General features: G+C 36.7%; 1 long non-coding RNA gene across 4 annotated transcripts; it reads right to left on the bottom strand.

The window, feature by feature from the left end:
- Nucleotides 1-2,463: 2,463 nt before the first annotated feature.
- LOC128630422 (uncharacterized) lies at nt 2,464-14,354 on the bottom strand. Of its 4 annotated transcripts, none has more exons than XR_008394719.1 (5): nt 14,188-14,354; nt 3,719-3,818; nt 3,533-3,600; nt 3,392-3,442; nt 2,464-2,632 (listed from the first exon to the last, which is right to left on the bottom strand). It is a non-coding gene; the product is annotated as an uncharacterized LOC128630422 (long non-coding RNA). The 4 variants fall into 4 exon arrangements; XR_008394720.1 differs by having other exon boundaries at nt 3,392-3,415; nt 14,188-14,340; XR_008394717.1 differs by having other exon boundaries at nt 2,464-3,442; nt 14,188-14,327.
- Between the last annotated feature and the right edge of the window lie 693 nt (nt 14,355-15,047).

Below are 15,047 nucleotides of genomic sequence, written 5' to 3'. Positions count from 1 at the left end.
AATAAAACTTTCTTAACTATAAGTTTATGCAGCATTTTGGGGGCCCTTGCTAGCTCGGGGCCCAAGGCAATTGCTGCACGTACGTTATCATGTTTGCCTTGCACCTCCAGTTTTGGAGGTTCAATTCCTGCCTCTGCCCTGCATCGTAGTTCTCATCGTGCTTCAGGGGGTTTCATCCGGGTACTCTGGTTTCCTCCCACAGTCCAAAGACATGCGTTGTAGGCCGATTGGTATCTCTAAAAAATGTGTGCAATTGTGCCCTGCAATGGGTTGGCACCCTGTCCTGGGTGTCCCCCCACCTTGTGCCCTGAGTCCCCTGTGAGTCTTGACTCTGTGTAGGAAAAATGGGTGGATCTATGTGTCCTGCTCTAAAAAAAAAAAAAAAAAAAAAAAAGAACCTGTTTGAATATTAGTACTTGCAAACAAGCTAAAGTGTTGTGTGAAGTGTATTAAAGAAGACAGAGCACTTGTGAATTTTAGACTTGACTGAAAATCACTTACACACAAACAAACAAAAAACCTCAAAAGTGTAAACTCTGGGTTTAAGTATCTGTCCAGTGAAGTATTTAGCAGAGCATTTATCTCCATATCAGGTGTGTTATACTATTACACTGAGCAGACTGACCTATCATAACAATCAGCATATAGTCTCATATTCCATATTCTATTATATACTAGCAGTATTATTTAACTGAAAGTCAAAACTTTTGCTACTAAAACCATGCAGTAGAACTGCTCGATAGAAATAACATTGCTCATGTGACATCCTATTAAATGTAAATATTATGTATATGTACTTTGGCTAGTTGTTTTTTTCTCCATATGGTTATAATGTTCCCAAGACTAATACATCACAGGTATTCATCATGTATACATAAGATGGTCTACCATAACAAAATGAGCATAAAGTTCAAGTCATGCACAGATGTTTATAATCGAATCATTTTCCTATATGTCACAAATGACCAAATAGTCTTCAGTAATTCCAGACAGCATGGAGAAAGTTAAATAAAGTGAAGTGAAGGATATAATGGATGCCTGAAGGGTTGCATAAAACAACTCAAAACTATGACTACACAATAAATTGATGGGATTTATGTGCATTAAATTGTGTTTTTATGAAACATCTTAAGAAACAGGGGAATAATGTCGACTGAGATTGATTACTTAAAGTGAAAAACAATAAGAATCATTTTATAATAAATAAATAATGTACAATGTAAAATAGATAAATTATTTACAATAACCTGATTGCATAAGTGTGCACACCCTTAAACACATTTAAATTTTATTACAGCATCTCATCTTTTTGGATAAGAGTAGATCAGTTTGGAGCGTCTTGATTTAGCAATATTTTGCCATTCTTCCTTGCAAAAGCATTCTAACTCCGTCAGATTGGCTGGACATCTCCTGTGCACAGCCCTCTCCGGGAAACCCCCCAGATTTATGATTGGATTTAGGTCTGGACTCTGACTGGGCCATTCCAAAAGCTTGAACTTGTTTTGGTGAAGTCATTCGTTTGTTGATCTGGAGGTTTGCTTGGTCGTTAACATGCTGAAAGGTGAAATTTCTCTTCATCTTAAGTGTTGTAGCAGAAGCCTTAATGTTTTGTACCAAAATTGACTGATATTTGGAGTTATTCATTATTCCCTCCATCCTGATTAAAGCCCAGGTCCAGCTGAAGAAAAAACACTCCAAAGCTCAATGCTTCCCTGTGGGGATGGTGCTCTTTTGGTGTTGCGTTGTTTTTTTTTTTTGCCAAACATGTTTTTTGGTTATAGCTAAAAAGTTAAATTTTGGTCTTGTCAAGTATCATAACATTATTCCACATGGTTTTGGGAGATAAAAAAGGAGTAATTTTAGATGTGTAATTCACAACCTTAAACTTTTCATTCAAAACGTTGCTAAATGTTTGAGATTTTTCTTTATTCTCTCGACCATATAAACCATAATACTTAAATACTTAAGAGACGACAACTGAATTTATTTGTGATATTTGTCTTTGTACGGAATGAATGAACACAGGATATTCCAGGTGAAACCATCAGGGTTGAACAGCATTAATAGGCACTAGATGGGACAGTGATGTGAAGTTTAAATAGACCCTGTAATGCAGCCTGGCTGGGGTTTTAAGGTCATGTAAAAATCCACTTAAAAATGATATTATATAGAACACGGATACATTCATGGCTCATTTGTTCACATTTAATCCGCACTGAATCATTTGTCAAGTACTGAATAGAACCCATATTCTGTTCATTAAAATTTACTCCAAGTACGTGCATACCATGTGTGTAAAAAGAAAATCAGTACCATCATGCCCTTCTTTAGAGATTTTATATTGATTAGTTTCACTTGTCCATTTGCTCTTACTATGTTAATATTTACGAGGGGCATCTACACACAAATTGTGTTTTTGCTTTGTGCAGGATAATAAAATACATCAAAAAGGCACTCGGGATAAACATTGTGTACATGGACTTTTTAATAATGCTGTAAAATGATTAGCAAAAGGAGACTTCATAATCTTGCTTACAAATCAGAATATATAACTTCAAATAATAATAAACACAGGAAGACATTTCTGTAACCCATCATTCACAACAGCCTTTAAATCTGTTTGCTGGTCCATCTGTAAGAGAAAAAATATTATACATGCATACAAAAATAAATTTCCAGCCCAGCTACACATTTGAGGTTTCATGCTAACTGCAGTTCTACCTGCTTTTTATAGTTACAGGTGTGAGTCACATTTCTTCTGTCATATTCTGCAGAGAGCATAATAAAGCACACCCTTCTTTTTCCCCCTGGTTTCACAGACAAGACCTAAGCCTAGTCCCAGACTAAAATGTATGTTTGAGCTGTTTTAACTGAAAGCTACTTGCACGGACGGATCTTAAAACACGTCAGTGCCATTGTTTTATCTCAGGATGTGCACCAGAAATATTTTTTTCTAAAGACACGTTTATAAAAGCTACTGAAATGTCCTAATTGATCGAAGGCCTAATCCTGGCTTAATGTAAACCCTGTCTGCGAAACCGGGCCTTTATCTTCTAGTGAAGGAGAAGAACATTCATTGAGCCTGTAATAAACTTTTAAACAATCTTTAAATAGTAAAAAATTAAGGACACTAATGTAGTAACCGCTGAAAGTATCATGGTGAATATAGTCACAAATAAGGTCAAATATTTCACAAGACCTTGAGCGGGGATAGTTGTGACTTTCACAATATAACATCCTCTACACAACACCAGCAACGATGAACTAAACCTGTTCTGAGACCAGGAGCTATGTTGAAAGAAGAGAGAGCAGCACCTTGCACAGGAAGAACCTCTCCTCCTACTCGTCAACCCCATCATACTTACACTTCTTGCAGCATAACTGGACTCACCTCTGTGTAGCACAAGTCAAACCACTGAACAGAAAAAGGTTGGTGGGTGGACTACAAGACACAGTCACACTTTATTTATAATAATCGAGTGTTTATTCAGAGTCGTACCATCACCTCTTGGGAGAGGGTGAAGATGGCTACCTGTGTTGGAGTGTGATTGAGAACAAGATCACTGCAGCACAAGCACCATGGCCAGAAACCCTTTTGACCTAAAAAAAAGAAAAAAAACATGTTTGGTAAATCATGAGGCTGTCTAACAGAAATTAAATCAATACATAAAAACATGACAAGCATTCTGGCTAGGTCAGCTGATGGAGGACAACATACCCCAGCCCACTTAGCTTCCACATGACAGCCAGGAAGTCTTTCTTGGTGGCCTCCAACACAGCCAAGCACTGCATGTGGAAAACAGCACCTCAGTAAGAATCTGAAAATAAAAGATCATCACCTGGGGCTCACAGAGGCCAGAAATGCTGCTTATGTAGAAAGTGTAAAAGCAACTCAACATCCAGGTCATAAACACACACTCAGCAGGAATATAGATTTATAATCTGCGGCTTTAAACAACGTTTGGGGGAAGGTGCACTTCCTAAACATGACCACACGATGGCAGTCAAGATCCATCCAGAACACCACGCAGCGCTGCTATTTTATTTATTTTATTTTATTAATCACCCTTTCTTCTTCTTCTTCTTCTTCTTCTTCTTATTATTATTATTATTATTATTATTATTATTATTATTATTGTAGTATTCATATTAGCATAAGATTAGGAAATAATTTCTAAAAACTCAGTCACACCTTCATGCTACCTCTGTGCATGATGTCAATGGTGCACTGCTCCTCTTTCTCCATAGATACAGGGAGCCTCGACTTTAAGCCTTTTTATTGCAAAAGCAGCTGCTACAATAATAATTATGTGTAGATGGAAAAAAAAGTATTAGGCTAAGCAAATGTTCTGAGTTTTTTTCTAGCAGTTTTTGACTTTTTATTTCAATTTATTTGTGTAGCGCTTTTTACAATAGACATTGTCTCAAAGCAGCTTTACAGAAATATCAACATGGTATACAGATATTAAAGGTGCGAATTTATTCCAACTGAGCAAGCCACTGAGTGGCGACGGTGGCAAAGAAAAACTCCCTAAGATGTTTTAAGAGGAAGAAACCTTGAGAGGAACCCGACTCAGAAGGAGCCCATCCTCATCTGGGTAACAACAGATAGTGTGAAAAAGTTCATTATGGATTCATATGAAGTCTGTATGGCGCTAGGAGCAGCCGTAGTCCCAGTAGTCTGGAATTAAAGAAGATCTGAGCTCCATCCAGAGGCAGAAAGGATCTGGATCTCTAGTATCTCCATAAATTTGTGGGGGGCTCGGCGAAAGGAGAGAGGGAGAAAAAAGATAATTATGACTGCGAATTAGTAGAACAGAATCTAGTCAGGGTAGGCTTGAGTAAACAAAATACGTTTTAAGCTTAGACTTAAACACTGAGACTGTGTCTGAGTCCCGAACACTAATAGGAAGACTGTTCCATAACTGTGGGACTCTATAAGAGAAAGCTCTTCCCCCTGCTGTAGCCTTCACTATTCGAGGTACCGTCAGATAGCCTGCATCTTTTGATCTAAGTAGGCGTGGCGGATCATATAAAACCAAAAGGTCCATTAGATATTGTGGCGCGAGACCATTTAGTGCTTTATAGGTCAATAAAAGTATTTTATAATCAGTGTGAGATTTCACTGGGAGCCAATGCAGTATTGATAATAATCGGTGTGATATGGTCGTATCTTCTAGTTCTAGTTAGGACTCTAGCAGCTGCATTCTGGACTAATTGGAGCTTATTTATATTCCTACTGGAACATCTAGACAGTATGGCATTACAGTAATCTAATCTAGAGGTGACGAATGCATGAACTAGTATTTCCGCATCATGTAGTGACAATATGTTTCTTATTTTAGAAATGTTTCTGAGATGAAAGAAGGCTATCCTAGTAATATTATCTACATGAGCATCAAATGATAGGCTGGAGTCAATAATCACTCCAAGGTCTTTAACTGCTGTACATGATGAAACAGAAAGTCCATCCAGAGTAACCATGTGATCAGAAAGAATACTTCTAGCTACACGTGGGCCTAATAAAAGTATTTCTGTTTTATCAGAATTAAGCAGAAGGAAGTTAGTTAACATCCAACATCTAATGTCCTTTACACAATCCTCAACTTTACTAAGCTTCTGTCTGTCCTCTGGCTTCGCTGAAACATACAACTGTGTATCATCAGCATAACAGTGGAAGCTAATTCCATGTTTACGAATAATTTGACCAAGGGGTAGCATATATAAAGTAAAGAGCAGTGGGCCTAAAACAGACATGTACATGTATTTCATCAACACTGCTACGAGCTTATTTTTTCCCCATAACAATAATATAGCCTTATTCCCTGTTTACTCTGTTATAGAAAGACTATAACTTTATTCCCAGTTCCTCTCCTTAATTTCAGTCACTTCCTCACTGAAACCTATAATCAGAATAACTCCAAAGCTCAGGACCCAAGTCTCTACTCTAAATCATGTGTCTAGAACACAGGCTCTGAACTCTTATCTAACACATTTGGTGTTTTATCTGCTCTAAAGCACCCACCTCAGCTCGTGCAGGCCGCTTAATTAGCTGATGACTTGAATCAGGGGAGTTTGGTGCAGGTTCTAATTGAACATCCTCAGGAGTGTAAAGAAGCCTCTCTCTAATATCTTTCTTACCGGTTCAACTCCAACTTCATCACCACCCTAAGAAAGCACTGCATGTTAGTAGTGTTCAGGGTCAGTATCTAAACTGATCGTCTATTCACACACACTAGCACTACTGCACTTCACATCCAGTATTTCCTTCTCTAATGTAGTGGGTTCATAATAAAACTGCCATATTAAATCATGAGCACCAAAAGTCATGTTTATTCTCATCACTGCTCCTGTGTAGCTTAATATGTTCTGTAGAAGGCCTCGACTATTTCACTCGAGAATATCCACAAATAGGGAAGAAGATTACAGAGATAAATGTAATGTATACATTATTACATTAAAACAACGATTATCAAGGGAGAGAAAGAAAGTGAGTTCTAGACCTCTGACCTGTACATGACGTCATCAAAGATCTTATGGTTCACTGCTCCAATTTAACTGTGTGTGTGTGTGTTAGGGATGCACCGATGCCGATACCAGTACTCAGGTGTCGGCCCGATACTGTGTTCATGTACTCGTACTTGTAAAACTACCCCGATACAACCGCACCGACACCACTTTATGACAACGTGACATAGCCTAACCTCTCGTCACTTGAGCAGGTAGTCGGAAGAGGAGCAATGTCAGCAAATCGTCACACGCACGTAATGCGACACCGCTAGCTTTAGCCTCAGAGTCACCGACACTGACTTTCTTCAGTTTACTTTCTGTCAGCGTTATCTTTTATTCCCAACATGACCTCAGTCCCCATCAGACGGAGGAGAAATCATCACGTGACTGAGGAAGAAAGTGTGTGTCCTCTAAGTCAGGGATTAAACACCTCTGAGAAGGTTTATAAACTTTATAAAGCGGAGTTTGTGGAGCACAGAAGCATGATAGTGATGCGGTCGCAAGCTGCTCAAAGGTTTAGTTTAATTTAAGTTTGTCATTATATGCTGTATCTGCGCGCTTGCAGTGTAAATTCTGTCGGAAGTGACGTGTTAGTAACTGGTCACGCGCGTTGCTGGTCATGCGCGGCGTAGACGCGCTGATACAGAGTGTAGCGCGAGTAAGATCTGTAATGTCTAATTCACACATTATGATCAAAAGTAAAATCATGTCTAAAGACACCGAGATACAGAAACCACAAGGTGCAGTGAAAGTGAGTTTTTATTATTCATTTAGGACTGGACTTTAATTCTGTGCTTTTTGTGCATCCATAAAAAATAATGCTATCTATCTAACTATTTATAAATGTTTATATATATTTATCTTATATAGTTAGTTTACATTTATATTATATAAGTACTTATGCATTATTTTTTTTATGGATTCACAAAAAGCACCGAATTAAACTACAGTCCTAAATTATATATATATATATATATATATATATATATATATATATATATATATATATATATATATATATATATATATATATATATATATATATGTGTGTGTGTGTGTGTATTGGGTTCTTTTCTGTTTTGGACAAACATCTGTGTAAAGTTTTAGTCTGAATTTATATTTGTAACACTCAGTTTGTGGATTTTATTTTAAATAAACAAAAGAAGGCACTGAAAGTTTGCCCCGCCCCCATCAGATTAATCGACAAAATAATTGACCAATTAATCGATTGTGAAAATAATTGTTAGTTGCAGCTCTAATAATAAGCTGTATCATGAAATTGTTTTTTTTTTTAAATAATAAAAACACCTTAATTCTTTTCAAAATAGAGTTGTCTTTGAGAAGAAGAATGGAGTGTAATATAGTGTGAATCATAAAAATTCTATTTCATTTCTATTTGTTTACAGAAAGACTTCAGCAATAAAAGCAGTATTTTGCTGTAGTTGTTAAGGGGCCGTTTACACCACAATGTTTTCAAATAAAAACCGAAAACTTCTGATGCGGTTTGGCTGTTTGTTTCCATGACGACGGCGTTTCGGGGCCTGAAAACTTTGGAAAACGGGTTTCAAAGGGCAAGTTTTTGAAAACGATGCCGTTATCATCTCCGGTAAATCATGTAAATTATTATCCAGAAAAACCACAGCTCCTCCGTTTACTTGTATTTGTTTACAGCGCGGTCTTTCCCTCATCAATATGGCGGACACATACAGTTGGCACGTGGTTAAAGAGAGTGTCGTGTTTATACAATAAACCAGTATGTTTATTAGAAACTACTGTCTGCAATATATAAGTATATCATATCAAAGTCCATATAACATGGCTATCATACTTAAAGCGACTTATTAACCCTAGAATGCATGAACCAAAAAACCTACACAAATGCATAAAGTGGGTCGAAAATGAACCATAAGGGATTGGATGGTTTTCTTAATTAATTTGGTGTCCTATTTAAAATAATTATTTGATATAATGTATGATACACAAATGCCTGCCGTCCAGACCTTTCACCAATTGAAAACATTTGGTGCTTCCTGAAATGAAAAATTCGACAAAGAAGACAGAGGACTGTTGAGCAGCTAGGATTCTGTATCAGACACAAATGAGACAACCTTCCTCTCCCAAAACTCTAGCAACTGGTCTGCTCAGTTCCCAGACTTACACAGACTGTTGTTAAAAGAAGAGGGGATACCACACAGTGGTAAACATGGTCCTGTCCCAACTTTTTTTTAGATGTGTTGCTGCCATCATATTCAAAATGACCTTATTTTTCCCTTAAAATGGTACATTTCCTCAGTTTAAACATTTGATGTATTCTATGTTCTTTTGTGAATAAAATATGGGTTTATGAGATTTGCAAATCATTGCATTATGTTTTTATTTACATTTTACACAGCGTCACAATTTTTTTAGAATTGGGATTGTAGAAAACAAGGCTTGGATGCTAGAAATGCACTATAAGATTTTACAAAGAAACAGAGGGGTATACATAGACAAACTAAACAAGAGCTAAAGAGTGATAATCATATGACTTGCTCAGTATCTTTCTGTGTTTTTCTTTCCAGCTGTAGTGCTTTTGAATGCTGTTATGGTGGAAAGTATAAGGAAGGGATTTGATTATCCAGTGTGGCTTGGGGAGATTGATACAATCTTTTTAGAATCTGTCTCAGTCTGGCTCATATACAGAAAAAAATAAAATATTTGGTTATTTGATTCAAACAGAAGCAGATGTTTGTCTACTATATGGAACTGAACTTTCAAAACAAAATCATAGGAAGCTTAACAACCCAAAGTTTAATCATTTATACTCTGCAACCTACAATTCCAAGCAAAGAATTTCATCGTACTGGATTATGTGTTACGTTATGTGTTTACAGTACTTTTCTGGAAGCCCGGGTCTAGAATGTGAAACATATCTGAAATATATTTTACAAAACATAATTTGTTACTTAACTCATTTAAATGTGGCAACCCCAAAAAATGGTGGGTGGTGATGAAGGAATTCCAAATATTCCAAAAGGAATATTCTGAAATGTTTTTAGAGATCAGGTATGCATATTTTGAGGAATGCAGAAAGTTTTTAAATGTGCAAGAATGTAAAGTGTAGAATTTACACTGATTAATTTCTCAGAATTTGTTAGCGCTTCACTGACTAATGGACTCTTGCCCAGTCACTGACTTCTGATGATTGGCGTACTCTAGGTAGAATGACTGTGCCATATTCTTTCTATTTTTGTCCTACTACAAACATTTTTAGGAAAAACACTTGTGGCAAGGTGGGTGTAGTCGATGAAGGAGGGAAACAAACAGTACACACACACACACGCGGTTCTATAGTTCCACAGAACATTATACCACCAGCAGCAGTCTGGACTGTTGACACAAGGCAGGTTCATGCTGCTGATGCCAATGTCTGACCCTATAATCTACATGTCACAACAGAAATCAAGATTCATCAAATCAGGCAATGTTTTTCCATGCTTCAACTGTCCAGTTCCAGTGAGTCCACGCCCACTCTAGCCTCAGGTTCCTGTTCTTGGCTCACAGACAGGAGTGGAACCTAATATGGTTGTAGCTTATCCACCTCATTTGGTTAGACGTATTGTATGTTGCAAGAGGGTTTTCTGCTCCCCACACTTGTAAAGAATTATCATTACCATAGCCTTTCTGTCAGCTCGAACCAGTCTGTCCATTCTCCTCTGTCCTCTCTCATCAACAAGGTGTTTGTTTTTCTCCACCATTCTGTGTAAACTCAAGAGATTGCTGTCTGTGAAAATCCCAGATCAGCCTCTAAAATTCTCAAACCAGCTCGTCTGGCACCAACATTCATACCATCATCACTGAGATCACTGAGATTCTGATGTTTGCTGTGAACATTAACTGAAGCTTACTGAAATACTTACCTGTATCTGCATGATTTTATGCATTGCGCAGCTGCCACATGAATTAGTTAAGTTCTTTTTCAAACACATCCTGCAAAAGCAAATAAGATCGGCACTCCAGCTGCTTTGCGTAGCCTAATGCAAAATGTATTCAAAATACTATTTTTCCTAAAACAGATCATTAAGAACTCCCAAAACACCTGAAATTGGATTCAAGGCACTGTATACAGTGTTACCACCACTGAAATCACCGTTTAATTACATATGCTTCAACAGTTAAAATATATCATAAATAAATAAATACATTATTATTATTATTATTATTATTATTATTATTATTATTATTAATAATAATAATAATAATAATAATAATAATAATAATGTGTAATTTATATAGCTCCTTACTCATAACCAGTGTCAATTTACAATTACAATGTTTCAACAAAACATGGAACATGCTGTAGACTAAATTTGAGAAAAAATATGATTTATAGTTTACAAAGAAATATTAAATTTCTCATCAAAACATGATTACACTGCTTATGCTAAGCTTAATTTACACAAGTTTCTAATTACAAGATTGAATTATATAAAGTGAGCATGATCAATTCATGTAGTATTAATGTAAACCCATAACATTATGAAATCTTGGGGGATGTTGGCACTGACAGGTACTATAACTATAGTATTTAAATTAACATGATTCAAAGGTGTGTGATAGAATAGCACAGTGTTTTAATAAATTCAATGCTAATGAATATTAGGTGCTATTATTAATGAATATTATCCTGGTGTCTAATATTATTTTTTGAGAACAGTTTCATATTGAAATACAATGAATCTGCACATTTTAACAGTTCAGATGGAGAAGTTATTAATGTTTTGTCACAGTAATGATTGTGTCTCATTGCCAAAAATGAAAAGCTCTTAACTCTGAAAGTCAATTAAACAATGTTTGAAGGAGAATCTATTAGAAATGTATCATCAGATGACTAAAGGGAATGCTGGATGATCCATCACATCAGTTTTAGCCTGACATTTTTGCTTTTGCGTCACACATTTGTACAACAGTTTTTATGAATCAGACATTGATTGATTCATAAATCAATTATCTCGCTGGATAAAACCTATACCTATATTATATATGTATATATTTATGTATGTATAAAATGTAAATGGAAGGTTTTTGCTTCATATTTTTTTAAACTTTGCTGAGGACTGTAGCTTGAGTCAAACGTATTTGCATTTGAAGAACATTTGCCTTTTAAATAAACTAAATAATCATTTAGTGATACACCAAGTGGACAGCTCAGAGTTTAAAGGGTCAAAGAGAGGACTTTCTGATCTATGTCAAAGAAGGTAATGAGAAATCTCTCTAAACTGTGCCTTTATTTTGGCACAATGAATGATATATTTGTTATATGATGCACTTCATATAATTTGATGTGCACAGTTAAAGTCTGATTATTAAGTGGTGAATGGTACATTGCTTCCTCAATTGGCTATTTTCTTTTTAATCCTTGAGTGCTCTTATAAATTGTCTAAAGTTGGTATCTTTCTAGTTAAGCAGAAAATGGAGAATTCACAGAGGCCCATGCTTTTTCTTTTACTTGAAACTCTGATTTCAAGTATCAGACTGATTTCTAGTATTTTAAAAAATCTCGTTTTACAGTACACTATGATTGATTTAATATCACTTGTAAATTGTCATCATTTAAAAAGACAATACCTTTTATAGATTAAAAACACAACCTATCAAATGTTCCCATAATGTATATATTTTTTGCACAGGGATATGCATTTTCTCACTGCAGTCGATTCTGACCCATCAGCAAGGTAAGAATACAGTATAGTAGAATACAGAAATACACACACACACACACACACACACACACACACACACACACACACACACACACACAAATGTCTGAGACCACATTGAAAATCTGGATTTTTTTCTCTTACATTTTGAGATAAATTGGTTTTAGAATTTATTAATATTTAAAACAAAGAAAGCAAATGTTTAATATTTTGGATATTTATTTTTGTTTAAATTCTGCAACTGTAAACATTAAGAAACTCTGAATCTCTTGTAAATATTTTAAAGATTGTACTTTTTTTATTTATTTTATTGAAGTTGCAGTCAATAATACAATTTCTAATGAAAATTCTAAAATTAAATAAGAAAAAAATGCAAAATAGAAACATTTTCCACTAGTGCTCTCAGACTTTTGGCCCCGACTGTGTGTGTGTGTGTATGCGTGTGTGTGTGTGTATGTATGTGTGTGTGTGCGTGCATGTGTGTGTGTGTGCGTGCGTGCATGTGTGTGTGTGTGCGTGCGTGCATGTGTGTGTGTGTGCGTGCGTGCATGTGTGTGTGTGTGTGCGTGTCTGTGTGTGTGTCTGTGTGTGTGTCTGTGTGTGTGTCTGTGTGTGTGTGTACGTAAACAAACTATTAATGAAAATAAAATTTTGTGTAAGATAAATGAATGAATAAATATGTTCTCTTCTCCGTTCCAGTCGATGTGGCCTTAGGAGGAATAGCAGTACAATCTTCTTTACACTAACAATTATCCTGCTTACTTTGCTATCGATGACAACAGAGCATCTAACATGAATTTCAACTCGTGTGATTACGGCTGCTCCTAATGCCATACAGACTTCATATGAATCCATAATGAACTTTTTCACACTATCTGTTGTTACCCAGATGAGGATGGGTTCCCTTCTGAGTCGGGTTCCTCTCAAGGTTTCTTCCTCTTAAAACATCTTAGGGAGTTTTTCCTCGCCACCGTCGCCACTCAGTGGCTTGCTCAGTTGGGATAAATTCACACCTTTTAATATCTGTATATATATTATTACTCTCCGGCCGGCGCTCAAAAGTATTGGGACCCCGCACGGCCAGCTCTCAAAAGTACTGGCACCCTTGACGGTCGGCTCTAAAAAGTATTGGCGAACTACACGGCCGGCTCTAACAGTGCTGGTGCCATATCTGTCCGGCTCTTGAAAGTATTGGCACCCTACGCGGGCGGCTCTTGAATGTATTGGCGCCCTGTCCCGATTTCACCACGGCAAGCACCGCTCACATTTTCTTCAGGAAATGTACTGGTCTAGTTATAATTATTCTTCTTCCACCTTCGTGCCATTTTACCTCTAAAGAAAATGTTAATATATTGAGATTTTCAGTCCCTAGTGATGTTCTGAGTAAGAAAATAACCATATCCGTGCTTGCTAATAACTGTGCTGAGTGAGAACCTGTTCTACACACAGATCACAGCTCAGCTGCGGTGTTTAGAGACGCAGAATAAAAGGAGCGCGCTGTAGTTACAACATCGAAGCACATCACACCACCGCCCAGCGCTTTACAGATTCATAACAAACTAATAACTTGAACTAATGAGCTCGGCTCGGTCCAGACTACTGTCCACCCTGTCCTCGATTTCAGAGGCTTTAAACTCAATCCAGCGCTCAGATCGATAACTATTTAGGAAGCCTGACTCTGCTATTTATAACCTAACTATCCGTTACATGGTGAAGCTAGTTACAGAAGTCGGTATAACACTAAATATTCACATGACATGACAACTACCAAAGCCTATTTAATATATTAACTTCATTTTATTAACTTATTGTACTTACTAATGTGCTAGATTGGTTAAAGTGTGTGCTAACTCTGGCTAGTAAAGTCCGCTAGCATAACAATTACTTTAATATTGCGATTCAATTATAAATAATGTCTTAAAGCAGGGAAATAAAATCACAAACTTATAAACTGCAAAAAATTATAATAATAACTTACCTTTCATTGCATTTGGTCTCGTTGCAGCAGTAGAATCACTCATTAGGGCAATGGAAAGCAGCTGGTGCTATTAGCCTGTGATAGCCAGGGCAGATAGGAAATGTAGTTCTTTTCCTACTTCCTGTGTGGTGTTTATGAACTATTAGTGCAGTCAAAAAAACTACACTCCGCCATAACCCAACTTAAGGATTTTGTTTTACTGTTCAGAGAGTTTTAAAAAGTGTCATTTCACTGTGCGAAAATTTAAAAACTAAAACTTTAATTACTATTATGACTTATAATTATTTGGATAACATGATAATTGTTATGCTAACAATCTAACCTTCTAACAGTCTAATTAGGCTTTTAACTTACCAGGCCCTTTTTGTACGCTAATAGGTAATAGAGCTAATGTGCATATGCAGATTAGCCACAGTCCTTTACTAAGTGGGTGGTACCATAATTTGCATAAATTAGACTTGCAGAGTGTGTGAAGTGGTTGGCCAAGCGTTATATGATCATGCGTTATATGCCAAAGATAAAAATTTGTGAGGCGTCTATTTACAGCCTCCTCAACACTTTTCAATGCATCACCCCTGTGAGGACGTGGATTTTTGCACCCATAATGTTTTTGGTCCCCATGAGGTTGCTGTGTAAACATGATGATGTCCCCATGAAGTGATAATTACAAACACACACAGACACTCTCTCTCTCTCTCTCTCGTGCGCATGGATTGAATAAGTGGGCGGAGTCAGAGCGGAAGTGAGTGAGTGGGCGGAGCGTGGCCGAGGCTGCTGCTTCAAGTTCGCTTGTTCATTTTTTCTATCTATTTTTTCTTAAGAAATACGATTTCCTTTAGGTCTTTGGTTTCTGAGAGAGT

This window comes from Ictalurus punctatus, unplaced genomic scaffold (genome assembly GCF_001660625.3).
Source record: "Ictalurus punctatus breed USDA103 unplaced genomic scaffold, Coco_2.0 Super-Scaffold_100056, whole genome shotgun sequence".
Taxonomy (NCBI): Eukaryota; Metazoa; Chordata; class Actinopteri; order Siluriformes; family Ictaluridae; genus Ictalurus; species Ictalurus punctatus.
The sequence above is the reverse complement of the archived record's forward strand: the minus strand, read 5'-3'. Positions and strand labels throughout refer to the sequence as shown.